The 9,092-nt window shown below is 61.5% G+C and overlaps 1 protein-coding gene across 6 annotated transcripts in view; it reads left to right on the top strand.

Annotated features, from left to right (window-relative positions):
* The first annotated feature begins 7,281 nt into the window (after positions 1-7,281).
* RGS12 (regulator of G protein signaling 12) overlaps positions 7,282-9,092 on the top strand; it is a 121,703-nt gene continuing 119,892 nt past the window's right edge. For 4 of the 6 annotated variants that reach the window (XM_068543508.1, XM_068543506.1, XM_068543504.1 and 1 more), the window contains exon 1: positions 7,638-7,703. The gene's annotated coding sequence lies outside the window, so the exon portion shown is untranslated. Of the gene's footprint in view, positions 7,351-7,637; positions 7,704-9,092 lie in introns of those variants that run through there. The other 2 variants (XM_068543505.1, XM_068543512.1) reach the window with 2 other exon arrangements.

Raw genomic sequence — 9,092 nt, 5'->3', positions numbered from 1 at the left:
CCGGTGGGCAAGCGGTCCGACCGTCTTGCCTTTGTAAGCTCCCCCTCTGCACTTCCCCGCCCCCTTACTCATCCATCACAGCTGTCACACTGTCACCTGGATGCAGATGGACCCTGGCTCTGGCCTGCCCATGGTGGGGCTGGGGGCTTTCCCTCCTGCTCGGTCTCATCACCTGACAGTTGGGATAATACTAATACTACCCACTCCATGAGGCCGGCTGACTAGGTGATGCCAAAAAATTCCCCACGCAGAACCCCTGTTGTCTCCATAGAAAACGCAGGAAGCACCCGTCCATCCGAGGGGGTCCAGCACGGGCTGGGGAGCGGGGTGGGAGACTCTGGGTCCTTACTGAGAGGTTACCCTGGGGCTTTGTCGTCCCTGGAGGTGGACGTGGGTGGCCTTACAGGCAGGCGTGTGGCCCGCTGGGCCTTGTTCCTCGGCTGGTGCGAGCGTCCTGGAGCCCTGATCCCACGCGGGGCTCCCCGCGGCCTGAGAAAGAAGCTGTCCTGAGGAGCGTGCCTGTGCCCCACCTGCCCCGGACCTGAGCTCGGTGGCGTGGGTCCGAGGGTGTCCGGGTCCCAGACAGAGGAGGGCGCGTGACGGACAGGGCGACCCTGCCGGCCTGGCGACATTCCTCCCGGGGAACAGCGGGAACAGCCGCGCGCTCCCCGAGGCACGAAGGGCAGCGCGCCCCAAGCCTGGAGGCCCGGCCCGGCGCCGCACCCTGGAGAAGGCTTGGCACCGTCTCTGGGAGCCCGGGTCCCCACCCACGGCTGTGAACGGGCAGAAGCGGGGCCGGCGGAATAGAGAGGCCCGGCCGGGGAAGCACCCGGGGTGCCCGCGCCCAGAGGCGCCCTGACCCGGTGCTCATCCTGCCCAGGGGAATTCTGCACAGGCCCGGAGGCCCCCCAGGATGCGGCCTCGCTGCGCCAGGAGCATGGGCTCGTGCACACCATAGGGAGGGATCCGAATGGGGACTTCGCCGTTCGAAAAGGGATCCTTGTCCTTTCCAAGTCCTGGTCTTAAAGGTGAGTTCCAGACGCTGCCTGCTCACCGAGGCCACCGCCGAGCCTTCTAGGAAACGCTGAGGGACTCAGAGTGCAACCTTCAGAAATTACTCCCCCGGCGTTTTCCTGTTTTGAGGGGGTGTTTCTGATTTATTTCTTGTCGATTTCCCGTGGAGGAAAACACAATCTCCTAACATACACTGTCCCCCAGTAGGTATTTTTCCAGCAGGAGGGGTTCTGTTCCAGTGCGTTTAGGCGGTTGGTGGAGAAGAGACATTTCAAAGTGGGGACTGCCCAGGAGGGGACATTCAGGCGCAGGGGCCCCCCTTTCCTGCTACGTGAACTTGGCCGAGGCCAGGCCGCCAGTCCCCAGACCACCAGCAGCCCAGCTATCCTTCTCGGGGGGCCCCCAGTGTATTCTGATTGATCACATGTTCTGTTTCTGTAACACTATGGTCTGTTTCATTAGTGCACGCTCTATTTGGTAACAATGTCCCTAATTAATACAAGCTCTATTTAGTGACAATATGCTCTATTTAATTAATTTCATGTGTTCTAGTTAAAAACAACATAGTGCTTCACCTGATTTATTTTGTCTGTTCACTGATCCTAATGAATTCCAAAACACAGGGCGCCGAGGGTGGGTTCTTCAGACCTCCGGGGCTGGTCGGCTTGCCTGCCTGCAAGGAAGGGGCTCACGAGGGGCCACTTGGGGATTTCAGGTGGGGACAGCGTGTGAGCAGGGCCCGAGCTGGGGGCGCTCAGCCCCACGTCTAACTCGCTGGGGTCCCCCAGCTGCCCTAACCCGCTGGGCTCCACACCAGCCTTGCCCCTTGGGTCTTGGCCCAGGGCCCCTGTCCCTCCCTTGCCCACACCACGGCCTACAGTCTCTCACACCCCTGCTGCCCCCTCCCCGGGGCCCTGCCCCTCCCTTGCCCACACCACGGCCTACAGTCTCTCACACCCCTGCTGCCCCCTCCCCGGGGCCCTGCCCCTCCCTTGCCCACACCACGGCCTACAGTCTCTCACACCCCTGCTGCCCCCTCCCCGGGGCCCTGCCCCTCCCTTGCCCACACCACGGCCTACAGTCTCTCACACCCCTGCTGCCCCCTCCCCGGGGCCCTGCCCCTCCCTTGCCCACACCACGGCCTACAGTCTCTCACCCCCCTGCTGCCCCCTCCCCGGGGCCCTGTCCCTCCCTTGCCCACACCACGGCCTACAGTCTCTCACACCCCCTGCTGCCCCCTCCCCGGGGCACTGTCCCCACTCCCCAGCGTCACCACCACTGCCCCTCTCCGTTGTCCCTCCACCCAGCCAAGGGCTCTTCTGGAAACACAGCTGCCCAGTATCCTGGACGTGGTTCCCAAACTCCTCCTGAGGTGGCCCTGCAGGCCTCTCTGCCGGACGGCCCCCATGGGCCATGGCACCTGCTGGGCTGGTCCGCCTGGAGCTCCTGGAGCCTCTCCTGTCCCGGACATTGTGCCCCCAAGCCTGGCACGTGCCTGGTGTGCGTGGGCACTCCCACCCTTCTCACGGCCCTTCCTGTCCAGGAGCTCCGGGGTGGAGGGGGGTAGTTTGGGGGGTGTGGGACAGACCTGAACTTGACCCCTTCACAGAATGTTGGGACGGTGGCAGGTGGGTGTGTGGGTCTGGTGGGTGCATGGGAGGGGTGTGTGGGGTGGAGGCGGGTGTGACAGGTGAGGGGTGTGGGAGCCGCTTCCCAGCAGGCCGGCCAAGCAGAGGCAGGCGGGAGGAGCACCGGCTCAGGAGGGCGGAGAGGACCTTGGACCATGCTGGTTGCTTGACCACTGGAGCTCTGATCTGGCCTTGTGTCCGGCTACGCCAAGGGCGCCTGGCTGTAAGGCCCAAGGTCCCGTCCCCCGACTTCTTGCAAGGCAGGAAGGGGCCTTGTGGAGGGGAGCCTGGAATGCCAGCCTTGGACTCAGACAGTGGATTTCTTCCTGCAGAAGGTGGGGCCCCCAGGAGATTCTGAGCAGGGATGGTACAGCAGACGCAGGCTGGGGAGAGGAGCCTGGCAGCGTGTGCCCGCCGGCCTTCCGGCAATGGCTCAGGGAGCAGGGAGGGGCTGTGTGGCATTGCGTCAGCTCCCCGCAACCCCCCCACCCCTTAGTGGTGACCTGTGCAGGGCCTGCTGGAGGTCTAGACTCACAGTGGCCTTGCAGATCCTTCTGCAGAAGGGCTCTGAGCCCCTGAACTGAGATCTAGAGGCGGAGGAGGGGCTGCGGCTCTCCATCGGGGCGCTGCTGCAGCCTCTGCTCACCAGTCCTCCTCTCCTTTAATTGTGGAAAACGACCAGCACCCAGTGCCCCGCCCATCTTTCTTGCCCCAAGAACACCATCACCACAGACCCCCAAGGGTCTGCCCACTCCAGCGGCCCCACCACCTTTCTGAGCTGTGACGTGAGGGACCAGCCATGGCAGCACCTCCACTGTCAGCCGCAGCCTGCAAGGCAACCACCGCCAAGCCCCTGGATGTGCTGTGCTCTCCGCAGAGAACATTTCTTAGGCTAAGTGACCATACGCTTTATCACCCCGCATAGGGCTCCTTGTGGAGACAAAGGGGTTAATAAAATAGACTGAGAATGCAGCCGGCAGGTGTCGACGGGGCAGAGTCACTTAACTCTGCCAACCTTGAAAATAAAATAGCCAGTCAGTTATTTTACCAGCAAGATGAGTTCATTCAGGAACAGCGGAGAAATTGCTATTTGGGACGTGCAAGCTGTGGCAAAACCATGAGCAAGTCTAGCAAACAAAGGAGAGGAATTTTATAGAGTAAAAGGGAGGAAGGTGGGAGGGGCTGCTTTGAAAGTCCATTATAGGAAAGCAGGGGTTCAGGGTGGTGACGGTTTCTCATTGGCTGAGCAGTGGCGGCTTCTCATCAGCTGAGCTATTGCCAGGTGAAGAGAAAAGCCTCCTCCTGCTGGGGAAGTAGTGACCTTCCTGTTGGAGATGCAAAGTACTCTCTTCCTGTATGGGGCCTGTAGTCTCCCGACTGCATGAGAGGTCCCCTTCAAGCCTTCCCAACTCTATTTTATTTTGTTTTGTTTTTGTGTGTCTGTTTTTTTGGGGGTTTTTTTGGCCACACCATGTGGCGTATGGGATCTTAGTTCTCCGACCAGGGATTGAACCTGTGCCCTCAGCAGTGAACTGCTGGGGAATTCCCCCCAACTCTATTTTTTTTTTTTTTTAATTTTATTTATTTATTTTTGACTGGATTGGTTCTTTGTTTGCTGCGTGCAGGCTTTCTCTAGTTGCGGCGAGCAGGGGCTACCCTTCGTTGCGGTGCACGGGCTTCTCACTGAGGTGGCTTCTCTTGTTGTGGCGCACAGGCTTAGTTGCTCCCTGCGGCACGTGGGATCTTCCCGGACCAGGGATTGAACCCGTGTCCCCTGCATTGGCAGGCGGATTCTTAACCACTGGGCCACCAGGGACGTCCCAACGCTATTTCAAATGAGGTTTCCCTTTGTTAGTTTTCAGATATCCCAACATGCCTTGGCCTGCATCTCAGCCCAGCGACCACGAATGAGGGTGTCAGTGGTCACCGTGGAATCGCTTCCTGCTGTCATGCTACTCACCACCAGCAGCGGGGTCCACGTTGTCTTCGCACAGGTTGGGAATCCAGTTCCAAAATCCTTTCCTGATGGTCTGCCTTCTGGAAGGGTTACACTGGATCCGGCGGCCTCGGCCGGGGCTCCCTAGAGCACAGAGCCTGCAGGGACGGGTGGAGGCACGCGGGGCTGCCCCTAGAGCTGGCGCAGCTCCTGGGCTTCTGCTCAGTGATGCAGGTCGTCTCTGGGCTGCCCTGTGAACAGCTCCACTTTGAGCAAGCTGACCCCGGGGGAAATCCGGGACCCTTCTTTCTCAGTTCTCTTATTGCCCAGCTGTTGGCCCTTGGGAGGCTGGAGGGGACCCACTCCCCAGGGCGGGTGCTTCCTCTGGGTCTGGATGTGGGGTCCGTGCAGCAGAGCTGTATGGTTCACCCGCCCCAGACCTTCTGCGAGGCCGGCTTGGCCAATGCAGGTAGAGGAGGCTGCAGCAGTGCCGCTCTGGACTGTCCCCCACTGTTCACATGTTAAAGCCCTAACCCTCCAGGTGATGGTGTTAGGAGGTAGGTCTTAGGGAAGTGATCAGGCCATGAGCGTGGAGTGCCTGTGATGGGATTAGTGCCCTTATAGGAAGAGACATGAGTGAGCTTTTGTCTTCTCTCTCTGCTCTCTGCCATCTGAGAAGACAGCCATCTGCAAGCTAGGAAGAGGGCGCTCACCAGACCGGGGATCTGTCCCCACTTTGATCTCGGAACGCCAGGCTCCAGAACTGTGAGAAATAAACATTTGCCATCTAAGCCCCTAGTCCATGGTATCTGTCATAGCAACCTGAGCTGACAAGATAAGAGGCGTCCAGTGCTCTCCGCTGGCTCAGAGCACAGGCAGGGCCAAGTGAATCTAGACACCACGTGGAAGGCCCTACGTCCGCCCTGTTAACTGCTACACCAATAATACTACAGACTGGTGGCTCAGAAACAACAGAAATTTATTTCTTGCACGTTGGAGGCTAGCAGTCCAAGATCCAGGTGTGGGCAAATTCAGTGTCTGGTGAGGACTTGTTTCCTGGTTCACAGACAGGTGTCTTTGGTCTGTGTTCTCACATGGCCCATCGGGTGAGGGAGCTCTCTGGGGTCTCTCTTATAAGGGCACTAATCACGTTCATGGGTCTCCACTCTTATGAGCTCATCACCTCCAAATACCATCACATTGGGGAATAGGCTTCAACATGTGAAGTTTTGGGGGGCACACAGTCCGTAGCTGTGCTGTTGTAGAGACCGTTGGCCCCAATGCCCGAGAGCTCACCACTACCTGCCCTCAGCAGAGCACGGCAGCCCTTCTGATGGCCAGCACAGTTCTGCCAACACATGTCCACATCCCCGGATGCTATCGAGCTATTTCATTTGCAAACATAAGGGGAAGATGCATCCTGACAACATGTCAGGTAGTGAGAAATTTGTCCTTCGCTGCCCTTTTGGGAGCACTGAAGGGAATATGAAGCATAACTTAAGATTTTCTGATTTTTCACAGTCAGCCGAGGGGCTTGAAGTGTGATGGCTGGTGTATTTGTCACGATGATTTAATATACAACCCAGCAGGCACCAGCCAGGTTTGGGTGCTGGCTGCATAGCTGAAAGTCAAGGCCTGACTAGTCAGGAGTCCTGGGCTTGATTTTTCCCACACTTAGCTTGTACAATAAATGCCCAGTAGACTGTTTCCTGAAAATACTCTGGCCGGTCACTATGACTAACGGGAATGGGATTTCCAGGGTAGTGACCGCTGAAGAAGAAGACAACTGGAGGGGAGGAGAGCCAACCCTGGACGGTCTTCCCGGGCACAAGGCCCAGTGTCTGGACAGGTGGGAGGGGAGCAGGCGCCCTGGGGACCTCCAGGGCAGCCTGGGTCGTGCTGGGCACCTGCCTGGCCTGACTGGCCTCTGCCCCCTGTTGGGGGACTAGGGGTCGGCTGTGATGCGCAGGGGACACCACACTCCCTTCCGCAAAAATAAAGCGATTTCCTGGTGGAATGCGGTCTGATGATCATCAAGGTCGCGGAAGGCAGTCGAGAGGAGGGGGTGGGGTCCTCGAGACGCGGGGCGCGGAGGAAGTCTCCGCACCTCCCGGGACCGGGGGGGTGGGCGCGGGAGAGAACCCGGTGAGGGAGGGGACACGGGCCGGCGGCGCAGGTCGTCCACGGCCAGAGCAGGGCCCGCCACGTCTCGCGGGTAGCGGAAGTCCCGCCCCTGTCCGGGGGTCCCCGCCCCTCAAGATCCGCCCCCTCAAGATCCGTCCCTCGTCTCCTTCTTCCCTTGTCCCGTGGAAGCGCCGCCCCCCATCCTGTCCACTGGACTCCCCGTCCGAGCTCCATAGACCAAGCACTCAGGCCCCATGCTGAGAGCCTCCCACGACCTTGGAGGCCACGACCCCGCCCCACCTCCCTCCTGGAGGTCCCGCTCCTCCCACGGCCCCGCCCCCAGGAGGTCCCATTCCTCCCTCGACCCCGCCCCATAAGCCCCGCCCCTCCCCGGCCCCGCCCCTCCCCGGTCCCGCCACAGATGGCCCCGCCCCCGGGATATACCTCTCCGCCCACGGCCCCGCCCACATTGGCCCCCGCCCAAACAGCCCCTTAGGCCCCGCCCACGCTCTGGTATCGCCCCCATTGACCCCGCCCCTCTCTGCGGCCCCGCCCCCTCTGCGGCCCCGCCCCTCGGCCCAGGGAGACAGCGGAGGCGACCGTTGGGCGCGCGGGCGGAGCGGTTCGCGGCCGGAGAGCGAGCGGCCGGTAGGTTGCGGGCCGGGCGCTGGCCGCCCCGCCTCCGCTTTCTTTCTTCTCTGGGCGCGCGCTCGCGCCCTCCGCGGTCCGCCCCGCCCAGCAGAGCGGAGGGTGCTGGGGCCGGCCGGCTCCTCAGTGTCGGGGCTTCCCGGCCGCCTCCGCCCCCGAGAGATACCTCTCCGCCCACGGCCCCGCCCTCATTGGCCCCGCCCCCAAACAGTCCCTTAGGCCCCGCCCACGCGCTGGTATCGCCCCCATTGACCCCGCCCCTCTCCAGGTCCCGCCCCTCGGCCCAGGGAGACAGCGGAGTCGACTGTTGGGCGTGCGGGTGGAGTGGTTCGCGGCCAGAGAGCGAGCGGCCGGTAGGTTGCGGGCCGGGCGCTGGCCGCCCCGCCTCCGCTTTCTTTCTTCTCTGGGCGCGCGCTCGCGCCCTCCGCGGTCCGCCCCGCCCAGCGGAGCGGAGGGTGCTGGGGGCGGCCGGCTCCTCAGGGTCGGGGCCGCCCGGCCGCCGCCGCCCTCCTTTTGTTCCCGGGCCCGACTCCGGCCGAGTTGTGGGGCCGCCGCCGGGCCGGCCCTTGGCGGGACAGGAGGGCCGGGGGTCGGGGCCGGGCCGAGCCGCGGGCCTGCAGTGCCCACCGCGTTCGCTCGGACGGCGGCCGAGCCCGCGCGTCCCGGGCCGAGTCCGCACGGCTCCCGAGTTTCCTGTCCGATCTCACGGGCGGCCGCATTGTTTGGCCAGAGGCCGCCTCCAGAGACCCCAACTCTGGAAATCCACTGCAGCAACGCAGTGCAGTGCCGTGCCGGCTTCCCGGTGCAGGCTCCGTGCTGCAGCTCAGGGGTGGAAGGGTGAGACTGGGAGGCTCAGAGTTGTGGGTGTAGACAGAGAGCAGCCCAGAGTTGTGGGTGTAGACAGAGAGCAGCCCAGAGTTGTGGGTGTAGACAGAGAGCAGCCCAGAGTTGTGGGTGTAGACAGAGAGCAGCCCAGAGTTGTGGGTGTAGACAGAGTAGTCCAGAGTTCTGGGTGTAGACAGAGAGCAGCCCAGAGTTGTGGGTGTAGACAGAGTGGTCCAGAGTTGTGAGTGTAGACAGAGAGCAGCCCAGAGTTGTGAGTGTAGATAGAGTGACCCAGAGTTGTGGGTGTAGACAGAGCGGCCCAGAGTTGTGGGTGTAGACAGAGCGGCCCAGAGTTGTGAGTGTAGACAGAGCGGCCCAGAGTTGTGGGTGTAGACAGAGCGGCCCAGAGTTGTGGGTGTAGACAGAGCGGCCCAGAGTTGTGAGTGTAGACAGAGTGGCCCAGAGTTGTGGGTGTAGACAGAGTGGTCCAGAGTTGTGAGTGTAGACAGAGCGGCCCAGAGTTGTGGGTGTAGACAGAGTGGTCCAGAGTTGTGAGTGTAGACAGAGAGCAGCCCAGAGTTGTGAGTGTAGATAGAGTGACCCAGAGTTGTGGGTGTAGACAGAGCGGCCCAGAGTTGTGGGTGTAGACAGAGCGGCCCAGAGTTGTGAGTGTAGACAGAGCGGCCCAGAGTTGTGGGTGTAGACAGAGCGGCCCAGAGTTGTGGGTGTAGACAGAGCGGCCCAGAGTTGTGAGTGTAGACAGAGTGGCCCAGAGTTGTGGGTGTAGACAGAGTGGTCCAGAGTTGTGAGTGTAGACAGAGCGGCCCAGAGTTGTGGGTGTAGACAGAGTAGTCCAGAGTTGTGAGTGTAGACGGAGAGCAGCCCAGAGCTGTGGGTGTAGACAGAGCCCTTGGCGG

The sequence above is a fragment of the Eschrichtius robustus genome, chromosome 4 (assembly GCF_028021215.1).
Source record: "Eschrichtius robustus isolate mEscRob2 chromosome 4, mEscRob2.pri, whole genome shotgun sequence".
NCBI classification, from domain to species: domain Eukaryota; kingdom Metazoa; phylum Chordata; class Mammalia; order Artiodactyla; family Eschrichtiidae; genus Eschrichtius; species Eschrichtius robustus.
This window is presented reverse-complemented; position numbering and strand designations above follow the sequence as displayed.